The 13,375-nt window shown below is 37.0% G+C and overlaps 1 protein-coding gene across 1 annotated transcript in view; it reads left to right on the top strand.

Annotated features, from left to right (window-relative positions):
* Window positions 1-13,375, top strand: part of SLC9A9 (solute carrier family 9 member A9) — a 608,786-nt gene that overhangs the window by 481,372 nt on the left and 114,039 nt on the right. The window lies entirely within an intron of this gene.

The raw sequence follows: 13,375 nt of genomic DNA on the forward strand, positions 1-13,375 counted from the left end.
AGAGATTAATTTAGTAGATAGTGGGGTCATCATGGTCATTAAATAAAATTTTTCTTTGTGAATATTTTCAAATGTTCCTAATAAACAGAAAGATAAGAGAATAATGAATCTCAACATACCCATCCCCCAAATTTAACAATTATCAACATTTTTCCATACTTTTTTCGTTTATTGCTCCTATACTGTTGGAGTTAGTCTCATAGAATGTAAATTTCACACTGCACTTCTACAGATATTTCAGAAATAGAATACTAGTCTCAAAATTTGATGTGACCTAGGTGAGAGTTTTTGTAATGTCATGTCATTCCAATGTCATTGTAATTAATGGTATTTTGAGAAAAATAAACATTTCAGAGAAAATATCTTGGGTTTTCCCTTGGCCAACATTGAATTTATTTTCGTTATACTTACTTATGGATTTTAGATGTATTTTTATCTTACCAGTAGTTCCTGCAAGTACATGTTCTAGAAAGTAGGAATGATAACAAGGAAGAAGTGGAAGATGGTAACTATACTTTAATAAGCATTTTTATATATTAAGTGATTAACAATTATATACATATATGTATATATACATAATCACATTTAATCTTTGCCTTGACCAATCAAGATACCTATATCACTCCCATTTTACAAATGATGAAATTGGAGTTCAAAGAATTAATTTTCCCAAGACAACAAACCAGTGATGGGCTGAACCAGAACTAAAGGCCAAAGCTGTTTCATTCTCACCATTGCACCACATCCAATCTATTAATGTGTTCCTTCTTCCCAGTAAGATAGCCTGTCAGTCAACATTTGAGTAATCCTTTCCCCGTTAACTCCTGGCCAGCCTCGTTTCCCAACCCTATTGAGAGTATCAAGCATATTCTCATTTCAAGAGGCTAGAGTATATTCCTCATCTTTGGAATCCTTCCCTTCACCCAAACCCAGCAGGCTGTGAGTATGGGTCCATTGTCTAGGAGGTCTTTTCCTACTGCAAAGTGTGTCATCCTTCACTCACAGTGCAGCAGGCTCTACTGTCTCCCAGGAGTAGAGGGCCAACCTGCATCATTCTCTGCTTGTTACTTCCTCCCATCAAGGGTTGAGTCTTTAGCTCTTATTCATGCAGATGTCTAAAGGAAGAACATACCAGACAAGACAAGGGTTCTGAGGCAGGAATATACCTACCTGTTCGAGAAATAGCATAGATGCAAGTATAGCTACAGTGAGCCACCAAGAGTACTATAACAGATATAGGCAGGATCAGTTATCTATTGCCACATAATGCTGCATAACAAACAAAATCTCAGAGGCATGAACAATAAATACTTGTCTCACAAGTCTTTGGGGTTCAGTTTTTCTACAGTGGACTTGTTCATATATCTAGGGTCAGCTATAATTTGCTAGATAACTGCTGATCTTAGCTAGGCTTGCTCATATGTCTGGAGTTGGAGAGCTGTCGGCTGATCTAGGATAACTTTAATAGGGATGACTTAAGTGCCTCAGCTGTGTACCACATGATTCTCATCTCATCTGGGACCAATGGGCTACCCTGAGTGTGTCTTTCTCCTGGCCATGACAGAGGGCAAGAATGTAAGCAAAAACAGGCAAGGTTTCTTGAGGCTGAGCATCAGAAGTGATATGTTGGCACTGCTGCTACATTCTGTTGAGCAGAGAAAATTACAAGGTCATCCTAAAAAACAGATGTATGAATAAATGACTCCTAGTTGGTCAAAAGAACTGCAGATTTACATGGAAAAGGCTGTGGATACAGGGATGAAAAAATGGCACCTCTAATGCAATTAATCTGCCATATATTAGGTCACATGGGCCAAGGTCAACGGTTTGGACCTTATAGTAATCTGTACAGTTTCAGACTTTCGAAATGTACTGATACTTCTTTTATTGATTCTAATTGATATATCTTGGGGAATATTCCGTGTGTACTTCAATGTGTATTCTTGCAACTGTTTCAATACTATACCAAACAACTGCAGAATCCAGTTGGCATAGCTCAGTAAGTGCAAATTATGTCAACTTGTTTTTGTTTTATCAGTTACTGATAAAACCTCCAATCGAACAATTGAACTCATGGATCTAGAGAGTAGAAGGATGGTCAGATGTGTCTAGGAAGAATAGTAGGGGTTTGGGGAAGTGGGAAAGGTGGGGATGGTTAATGAGTACAAAAAAATAGAAAAGATGAATAAGGCCTACTATTTGATAGCAAAATAAAGTGACTCTAGTCAATAATAACTTAATTGTATATTTTAAAATAATTTAAAGAATGTAACTGATTTGTATGCAATTCAAAGGATAAGTGCTTGAGGGGATAGATACCCCATTCTCCATAATGTGCTTATTTCACATTGCATGCCTGTATCAAAACATCTCATGTGCCCCATAGATATATATACCTACTATGTACCCACAAAAATGGTTTTAAAAAATAATTTAAACATTTAAAATAAAACCTCCAATTATAATTAGGAATTTTCCTATTTCTTTATCTGTTAAAATAGTGCTTCATATGCTTTTCACCGGATATAGAATTCTGGTTTGATGGTTGTCTTCTTTGAAAGTCAACGATTTGAAAATCACATTTTGTTGTGTTCTGGCCTCCTTTTTTTGTTTGTTTGTTTTGTTTGGAGACAGAGTCTCGCTGTCTCCCAAGCTGGAGTGCAGTGGAGCCATCTCGGCTCACTGCAAACTCCGCCTCCCGGGTTCACGCCATTCTCCTGCCTTAGCCTCCCGAGTAACCCGAGTAGCTGGGACTACAGGCGCCCGCCACCACACCTGGCTAATTTTTTGTATTTTTAGTACAGACAGAGTTTCACCGTGTTAGCCAGGATGGTCTCAATCTCCTGACCTCGTGATCCGCCCACCTCGGCCTCCCAAAGCCCTGGGATTACAGGCATGAGCCACCGTGCCCGGTCTGTGGCCTCCATTTTTTCTGATAGAAGTCAGTTGAATTTTTTTTAATTTCCTGGAACATAATATGCTCCATCTTTCCCTGGTTGCTTTTAAGATTTTTATCTTTATCTCTAGTTTTTAGAAGTTTGATTCCTATATGCCTAGCTTTCTTAAAATTTATCCTAATTTGTTTTCACTGAGTTTCTTGGAACTCTGGGTTGATATTTTCATCAAATTTAGGAAATATTCAACTATTGCTTTTTGAAAAATGTTTGTTCTCCATGTTCGTACTGCCCTCTTTCTAGCCCTCCAATCTTATATATATTAGGCTACTTAATATTTTTTTCTCATATCACTTAGGTATTAGTCTATTTTAATCTTGTTTCTCTGGGTTCTACAAATTGCATAATTTTTACTGATCTCTTTTCAAGTTCACTGACACTTTTTTCTTAGTATCCAATCTGCCCTTAAGCTGATCTAGTAAATTTTTAATTCCAAATATTGTACTTTTTGGTTCTAGAAATTTTTAATGGCTTTTTTTTTTCTTTTTTTACTATTTCAGTGGCTTTGGGGATACAGCGGTTTTTGGTTACATGGATGAACTATAAAGTGGTGAAGTCTGAGATTTTAGTGCGCCCATCACTGGAGTGGTATACATGGTACCCAATGTGGAGATTTTTAATCCTTAGCTCCTCTCAACCTCCCTCTTCTAAGTCTCTCAATTTCATTATGTCACTCTGTATGCCTTTACATAGCCATAGCTTAGCTTGCATTGATAAGTAAGAACAAAAGTTATTTGGTTTTTGATTCCTGAGTTATTTCATTTAGAATAATGGCCTCTCACTCCATCCAAGTTGCTGCAAAAGACATTATTTCATTCTTTTTTATGGCTGAGAAATGTTCAATGGTATATATATACCACATTTTCTTTAGCCACTCATTGGCCAATGGGCCCTTAGGTTGGTGCCATATCTTCACAGTTGTGAATTGTATTGCAATAAATAGATGCGTGCAGGTGTCTTTTTGATATATGGATTTATTTTCCTTTGGGTAGATACCCAGTAGTGGAATTGCTGGATCAAATGGTAAATCTACTTTTAGTTCTTTAAGAAATCTCCATACTGTTTTCCATAGAGATTGCACTAATTTAAATTCCCATCAGTAGTGTATAAGCATTCCCTTTTCATCACATTCATGCCAACAACTATTGTTTTTTGACTTTTTAATAATGGCCATTCTTGCAGGAGTAAAGTAGTATCTCATTGTGGCTTTAATTTACATTTCCCTGATAAATAGTAATGTTGAGCATTTTTCCATATTTTTTTGCCATTTGTATTTCTTCTTTTGAGAAATGTCTATTCATGTCATTTGTCCACCTTTTGATGGGATTATTTTTCTTGATCCGATGGAGTTCCTTGTAGGTTCTGGATACTAGTTTCTTGTCAGATGCATAGTTTGCAAATATTTTATCCCATTCTGTAGTTTTCTCTATTGACAATTTATTTTGCTACACAGAAGTTTTTTAGGTTAATTAGGTCCCATTTATTTTTGTTTTAGTTGCATTTGCTTTTGGGGTCTTAGTCATTAATTCTTTGCCTAGGTCAATGTCCAGAAGAGTTTTTCCTAGGTTATCTTCTAGAATTTTTATGGTTTCAGGTCTTAGATTTATGTCTTTAATCCATCTTCAGTTTTTTTTTTTTTTAATAAGGTGAGAGAAAGAGAGGTTCACTTTCAGTCTTCCACATGTGGCTATCCAATTTTCCCAGCACCATTTAGACCATTCCATTGGTCTATGTATCTACTCTTTTACCAGTACCATGCTGTTTTGGTAACTATAGCCTTAGTAGTATAATTGGAAGTCCAGTAATGGGATGCCTCCAGATTTGTTCTTTTTGCTTAGGATTGCTTTGACTCTTCAGGCTCTTTTTGTTCCATATGAATTTTAGAGTTGTTTTTTCTCATTCTGTGAAAAATGATAGTTATTTTGATAGGAACTACATTGAATCTGTAGACTGCTTTAGGCGGTATGGTCACTTTCATGATATTGATTCTTCTAATCTATAACTATGTGATATGTTTCCATTTGTTTGGATCTATGATTTCTTTCAGCAGTGTTTTTGTAGTTCTACTCATAGAGATCTTTCACCTCCTTGGTTAAGTATATTCCTAGGTATTTTATCTTTCTTTGAAGCTGTTGTAAAAGGGATTGAGATCTTGATTTGATTCTCATCTTGGTCACTGTTGGTAGACAGCAGTGCTACTGATTTGTGTACATTGATTTTGTAACCTGAGACTTCACTGAATTACTCTATCAAATTCAGTTGTCTTTTGGAGGGGTCTTTAGGGTTTTCTCGGTGTACAATCATATCCTCAGTGAACAGTTAACTGCTTGACTTCTTGTTTTCCCATTTGGATGCCCTTTATTTCCTTCTCTTGCCTGATTCTAGAATTTCCATTTTGTTCTTTTAATACCATTTACAGCCTTCTGAAATCTTCACTTGTGTTTTCATTGTCTCTTTGTCTTTAAAGTACCTAGTATATTTTTTAGAGTATTTTAATGCCATTGCCTGTTAATTCCAGCATCTGAGCCATTTGAAGTTCTGTTTCTATAAGTTACGTTTCTTCTGGCTGCAGGTCATGCTTTTCTGCTTCCTCCATGTCCAGCAGTTGTTGTGACATGCTAGACATTATGAATATTACATTGAATGGAGTGTGGAATATTCTATAAAGGCCGCTGAATTTTATTCAATCAATCCGTTAAATTTTTGTAAGCCTTAGTTCTATGCTTGCCTTCCTTGATACATTTTCATTTCATCCTCGGTTTTAGGGCATGGTCATTATTCTAGAACATTGTGTTTACTCATAAAGCATGCTTTTTTCTGAGGTCTCAACAGAATAGCTGACTTTTGGCTTTTGCTGGACCAAACTGCAGTGTTTCCTAGCACCATATGATCTCAATCTCTCCATTTATTTCTCAGTTTCACAAGAGTTTCTCCCTGCAAGCCTTTGTAAACCTCAACCTGTGCATGTACAGGTCAGTGTTCAACCAAGGACCTATGGGAAACATCTCCATAGGCTTCTAGGTGTCCTGTCTGTGCAGTTTCCTCCTCTCTGTACACAGCCACTCCAGTGGTACCCTAGCTCCCATCTCTAGCTCTTCAACTCAGTGAGACTGCTGTTCTCTGCTTGAACTCTATCTCCTTACCTTCAAGGGAAGGACTTACAGGCAGCAAGTCAAGGAGAATAGAGGGCTCACCTCATTTGTTCCCTTCTTTCAAGGATCACAGTCCTTTGCTGCCAATTATCCAATACCTGAATCCTATCATATGTTTATGATCCAGTTTTCTGTCATGGCTAGCCATTGTGAAAGTGATGTTGAAGTGGTTTTTGTAGGAAGACATATTGTTTTGCTTTGTTTTTAGACACATACAAAATACTAAAAAATGGAATCACAAATCTAAATGTGAGACTCTTATCTTTACTATGGCAGTAGTGTCTCTGGGTTTTGTTATTAGCATGAATCAGGATCTTCTTGTTCCAGGGAAAATTGTTTGTTAGGGCGTGTGTGTGTATGTGCGCACACATGCATGTGCTTGTGAACATGTATATATGAGTTATCACACTAACTGAATTATGAAATGTGTCAGGTATTAGTTAAGAATATGATGAAGCAGGTACAGTGAGATGCTGTGAACTTCCTCCTCTAAGTTGGTCCATCACTTTTTGTCTTTGTATTTAATCTTCAATCTGTAAGATGGGTATATTGGACCCAGGACAGTTTTTGATATACTTTTAAGAGGGAACATATGTCTTCTATACCACAAATGTTACTTTTTTGAAAGCACTTCATAAACTGTAAAAAGCTATGCAAATGTAGGCCTCAACATATTATCTTTCCAAATTGTATTTCAATACCTTTCACATCTAGAATTTATTATTCCAGTATATCATTGTATTTTCTATTGCTGCATAAAAAAATTATCCTAAAATATAGTGGCTTAAAACAAGCCACATTTATTATCTCAAAGTTTCTATGGATCAGGAATTGGAAAGCAACTTAACTGAGTGTTTCTGATGCAAGGTCTTTCATGAGATTGCGGTCAAGATGTCAGCTAAAGTTAGAATCATCTGAAGGCTGGACTGAGCCTAGAGGATTTGCTCCCATGTTGGCAGAAAGCCTCCGTTCCTTACTGGCCATTGGCAGGCATACTTAATTCCTTTCCACATGGATCTCTTCACAGAGCTTCTTGAGTGTCCTCACAAGAGGGCAGCCAACTTTTCTCAGAGCACGTGGTCCAAGAGAGACAGCAAAAAAGAAAGCCACAATGACTTTTTATGACCTAATCTTGGATATGACACACCATCATTTCTGCTATATTCTATTTATTAAAAATGAGCCATTAAGTATGACCCACACCCAACAGGAAGAGAAATTAGGCCCTATCTTTTTCTTTTTTTTAACCTTCAAAGAGATTTTTTTTTAATTTTAAAATTTTTAATTGGCATGTTGTAATTGTACATACTTACAGGGTACAGAATGATAATTTGATACACGTATACAATGTGTAATGATCAAGCAAGATAATTAGCATAGCCATTACCTCAAACATTTCTCATTTCTTTGTGTTAGAAACATTTAAAATCCTCTCTTCTAGCTATTTGAAATTATGCAATGAATTATTGTTAACTATATTCACCCCACAGTGCTGCAGAACACTAGAACTTATTCTTCCTATGTAGCTGTAATTTTGTACCTATTAACCTCTCTCTATCCTCCCCTCCCAACTACCCTTCCCAGCCTCTGGTAACCACAATTCTACTTTCTACCTCTAGGTAAGTTCCATGCTTTAAAGGAAAAAGTATCAAAGAATGTGTTGATATGAACTTTAAGACCACCACAATATCATATAATATTTTCCTGAACCAAAGAATTTATTTACCTCTGGATTAACTTGGATCTACTATACAAAGTTACCTGGACCAAGCCCTTTCTTTGTAGCTAAAGCATGAGCCAAGCCCAAAAGTTACCTGGACCATGCCCTTTCTTTGTAGCTAAAGCATGAGCCAAGCCCAAAAGTTACCTGGACCAAGCCCTTTCTTTGTCGCTAAAGCGTGAGCCAAGCCCAAAAGTTACCTGGACCAAGCCCTTTCTTTGTAGCTAAAGCGTGAGCCAAGTCCATCTGCTGGTCAATCTGTGAGATCTCTGTGTCATCTTAACAGTTTTATCCATCTGTGGCTAGTTGTCTCAGTTTTCTTCTCTCTAGGCATGTATTTTCTGACTGTATCTTCCTGGTAACATTTATGAATTTAACTGGGCATTAGGATGGTGAGAATATTTTTATAAAGTGCTTTCTATGTAGAGGCTAAGAATTAATGATTCACCCTTTAAAATGTAAATTTGAAAAAAAATTTCTATTTGCCTCTTGATTATATACTATGTTCCCTCTTCAGAACCCAGAATTCTTTCTCTTTAGAGGCATGGAATCTGATCCTCTCCTTGGTAATTAGAAAATCAATGTAATACATTTGAAATTGTTACATAAATATACTCCAATTTGGAAGGAGACGGTAGGGCAAATGTATTGGTAACAAATTCTATTCACATGTACTACCCTAAAAAGTGCTTTCAAGCCCATAAAGAGCTCTGCAGATTTGTTATGGTAATTATTTGTCTTTGTTATTACTTGGTGTAACTTCCACTGACATTAATATTGAATATGAAATCTTGAGAAATAGAAAGGAAAATCCTCCCTCTCTCACTTAATCCACTGAATCCCCCTGAAATGAGGAGCAATCCCATATGATTATCCCAAAGCAGAATTCATCCAGTTCACTTAGCAAAGTCCTCATATTTGAATATTGACAGAGGAACGTATTTACGTTTGTCTAGTTATTTTTCATCAAAGTTTACAATAGACAATCCCTTCTTGCTTTGCTGTCTGTTTTCCACAGATTTCTTGCCAGAACCTTTGTTTTCTCTCAGGGGTTCAAATAAGCACAAAACAGAGTACCATCATAATTTTTCTGTTGCTCCCTCTCTAGAGGTGTTAAATATTAGGGGATCACCTAAAAGAAAACTACCCACTGCCTGCTATTCTCAGCCACTTCCCAACCTCTGGTCTATTGCCTTATTTAAGGAGAAAAAGATATCAAATACCCCAGTCATTTTTAAAATGTTCCCAGAAAAAAAGAGGTTAATAAAAGAGCCAGAAAATCCCCATGTATCAAACATTCTGCTGCTTACAGTATCTAGTTAAATAAAAGTTGAGATTCCACATGCTTGACCCACCAGTTCCCACTTATAGCTGTGAAACATGAGGCTCAAAGTTGGTGTTATTAGTATTAGTATTACTAAAATGTTGTAACTAAACTCAAATATTGGTCTTCAGTTTCTGGAACCTATGCTTGTTCTAACATGCACACCATATCCCCTCTGGAATAAAGATCCTCAAAAGAGAAGAAATATTGCTAATGTTAAGAAAAATACCATCAAGTTCCAGATTCAACTTGTGATGACTGCTCACATCTATTGTCCTTGAGGTGTGAGCTGATCTCTACTTCGGAAGAATCCAGATAGATTGATGCTACCTGCTGTCTGCTGCCCATCTGGACCCTCCCGTGGGCTGGCTCTCTGTGCTGCCTCATCAGATACCTTCCCTGTTCCAGGGTGATTTCAAAGGCCAGCCTTCCCTTAGCACATTTATCTTCAACCCCCAGTGCACAAGCAGAGCATACACTAGACTAACTCATTTATTTCTACTCATTTATTGATGGCCTTTCATAACCAAGTTATTAAGTCATCAATAACTTCAGAGAAATAAACTAATGGATCCGGAACTGGGTCAAGATATTTAAGACATATTCTGAACATTTTATCTAGGATCGGTATAAATGTCAATGGTGGGTCATCAGTGGTATTTTCCCCACCTGGGAAAACATATTTCACAGATGTTTTATTCTAATTAGATCCAAATTTATTCTTCATAAAGTATTGAAATGAATAGCATCTCCAGTCACCCACATGAAATGAAGGTTTTTAAAAAAGAGATTGCATGTGTTAATAATTTTCCAAAACACTACCTAACGTGTGTTGCTCCCATCAGCTGACCATAAATATCCCTGGAAGGTTTGCCAAAAATAGAGTATAAGCTCTTTCAGAAGTGCTTATGAGTTCTGATATATTCCCCTCGGGAAATAAAAAGGAGAAGAAAAGGAGAGAAAGAGAGGATTTCTAAGACCTTGGGAAACCCTTGAAACCAGTATCTAGAAGTCTAAAGAAATTCCTAACACTAAAGTTAAGCTTCTATGGGGACATTTTCAAAGCCACTGGCTTTGAGGAGAGCTGAGGGGAGCCCTGCATTTTAGTTATGTTTCAGGGTATGTATACCTGCTATATCTCAGCCTGCAGGAGGAGCATTCCACTGTTCTGACCTCCCCTTTTGCACTAGTTTGCTCTCCATTTGTATCCTGGGGCCCCATCTAGGTAAGAGAAATCTTGCCTGCTTAGGGCCTCAGTATTCTTGGAAACCTATATGTATCCCAGTTACATCAGTTTCCTCATCTGTAAAATAGGAATAATAATAGACCACACTTCATCAAATAATTATAAGAATCTGAAGTGTTAATATATGAAAAGTACTTAGAATGGTGTCTGGCATATGGTAAGTGTTCAAGAAGTACAGCTATTGCTGTTGCCATTAATAAAAAGTCTTTTCCATATGATTAGCACCTAAGAGACCAGCCAGTCCAATTTCCTCAATTCATTTTACAGACAAGGAAACTGCAGCCCAACGAAGTTACGTAGCCTATTAATAGAATGTCTGTGCTTTTGAATTAAAGGCTGAATTACAAACCTGCAGAAAAACATTCTCTCCGGAGTCTGGCAGTCCTAGACTAAAATTCCAATTGTTACCTTTTAGTTGTGTGACTTTGAACTCACTTCTTTCCTTCTCTGGGACTCTCTAAAATCCCTATGTGCAAAATAGGTACAATGCAACCTACCTTGATAGAGTATTGTGAGAACTGAAAAATAATGACTGAAAAACTTAATGACTGGATAATGTAACTAGCATTCTGCCTGGGAGTTCATGGGCATTCAATAGCTTGGGCCCATCATTATTGGGAACATCATTCAGCTGCAGCGCTGCCGACTGGCTGCCAGAATCCCGACCCCTGATTGCCAGTATAGCTCACCACAACACTCCCCACCCTTACATTAAAAACAAACAAAACAAAAAAAAATGGGAATTTGCTCTCATTCCTTTTTATCAGCTTTTTAAATGACTTTCTAGTCATCAGTAGATATTATCCACTGTCAAAAATCACCTAGGATTATTGATGGATAAAAATCTGTGTATCCTTATTCTTAAAGGAAAGGGTGGGAAAAAAAGGAAAGTCCCCACCCTTACCCCTGATTTTTTCATAACTAGTTTAGCTCAACATGAGCAGTTTTGCTTTGCTAGATGAACCCCAACATGCTATTGAGAAACAGTGGCTCAGAAACAATTTGCAGACGTTTGAGGATGATGAGGAAAACAGTGTGTGCAACAGTGATTTTGCAAATCTGACACCTTTGCTCCAGTAGAAATGCTTAGAGAAAGATATGGGGAAGGATAGAAATTGAACCAGACACCCTGGTTTCCTTTCTTGAGGAAATATGCATAAATTCTGACTATAGATAACAAGACATGGCACTCCAGCCCTATCAGAAAACAGAGACCTGTGGAACTCTAATGTCCAGGAAAAGATCATCAGTGTCCCACAGTAGGGATTGGGAATGGGAATGGATTCCATGGCCAAATAACTTTGAGACGCACTTCCTGTTGAAGATTTACAATGCTCATTTATAAATGAAAGACTGAGAAGTTCTACATTTTCCTTTCTTTTAGGTTCAAGGGTACATGTGCAGGTTTGTTATATAGGTAAACTTGTGTCACAGGGGTTTGTGATATAGATTGTCTCATCTCCCAGATACTAAGTCTAGTACCAATAGTTGTTTTTTTCTGACCTCTCGCTCTTTCCACCCTCAAGTAGGCCCCAGTGTGTATTGTTTCCATCTTTGTGTCCATGTGTTCTCATCATTTAGCTTCCACTTATAAGAACATGTGGTATTTGGTTTTCTCTTTCTGCATTAGTTTAATAAGGATAATGGCCTCCAGCTCCATCCATGTTCCTGCAAAAGACGTAATCTCATTCCTTTTTATGAGTGCATATTATTCCAGGGTATATATGTACCACATTTTCTTTATCCTGTCTACCATTGATGGGCATTTAGGTTAATTCCATGTCTTTGCTATTGTGAATAGTGCTGCAATGAATGAGAAGTCCTCCATTTAAGAAACCTATTTAACACTGTAGACCCCATCCTTTCCTGAATGATTAGCACAAAATTTCCATCAACATCAAGTGAACAGTGATACACTAGGAGACACTGGTAAACTGCAAGGCTTGAAAAATCAGAGATCTTAAGACAATCAATGAAAAAGACACTGAAAAGTTTGAGTTTTAATTTCGTTGTGAGTCTCTGCTTCAGCCATTTTAAACAAAGAATAAATGGCTGACTAAAAGCGAAGCACACTTTGCTTTCTTGTGGGGAACAGAACAGCAGCATCTACTGGTAAACATATGTTTCAGGGGTAGAACACAGCCTTTTGTGTCCAGCTATTTATCATTAATCAGTGATGGACTGACTAGAAAAGGACCAAAAAAAAAAAAAAAATCAATTTGAGCTCATCTAAGGGCTGGCTGTGGAGCGTCCAGTTGACTTTCATTGTGTTCCGTGGGTCATTATATCCTCAGAAGACTATTCATATTACTACTGGACTGCAATTCATGACACAGTTTGGGCATGAAAACGGGGGGTCCAGACATAGCAACAAAGCCCACATTAAGATATATAAATGTTTTTAATGATGAGGATAATTACAACTGATTGAAATTCTCTTAACACACAAAATGGAATACAGTAAAAATGCCACTGGATACCCTCCTTATATTTTTTTATCTGTCTCTAAAGCTCACAAAATTTTACTTTCTTTCCCTTTCTTTCCACATTTCATCCTCTTCTCTCACAAAAACACCCATCAAACACTTTCTCTTCCTCTTTTGTCTTTAATTCCTTATCATCCTCTCACCCTTTATGGCCCTTGTGGGAAAGAAAAAAAAGAGATAGGCAAGCACATTCAATTGTTGCAGTCTTCTCATCAGGAATGTCTATTTCAAAACTCTTCATAATCTAAGCAGAAATATATCAAAAATCAACCCATAGCCTTTGGCAGTAATCTATCAAATAAAATGAATAAAATATAGCATAACACTTATTAGACTATTATCCTCACTTTAGCCTTGACCTTTTGGTAATCCATAAATAAATATCATTCCAAATTTGACAGAAGTAAACTGTAAAATTCCCACAACAGCACTATAACAGAAATGTCATTTTTATTGATGTCAAAATAGCCTTTCTTAGCTATTTAATAAAATT

The sequence above is a fragment of the Trachypithecus francoisi genome, unplaced genomic scaffold, assembly GCF_009764315.1.
Source record: "Trachypithecus francoisi isolate TF-2019V2 unplaced genomic scaffold, Tfra_2.0 Lachesis_group0, whole genome shotgun sequence".
NCBI lineage: Eukaryota > Metazoa > Chordata > Mammalia > Primates > Cercopithecidae > Trachypithecus > Trachypithecus francoisi.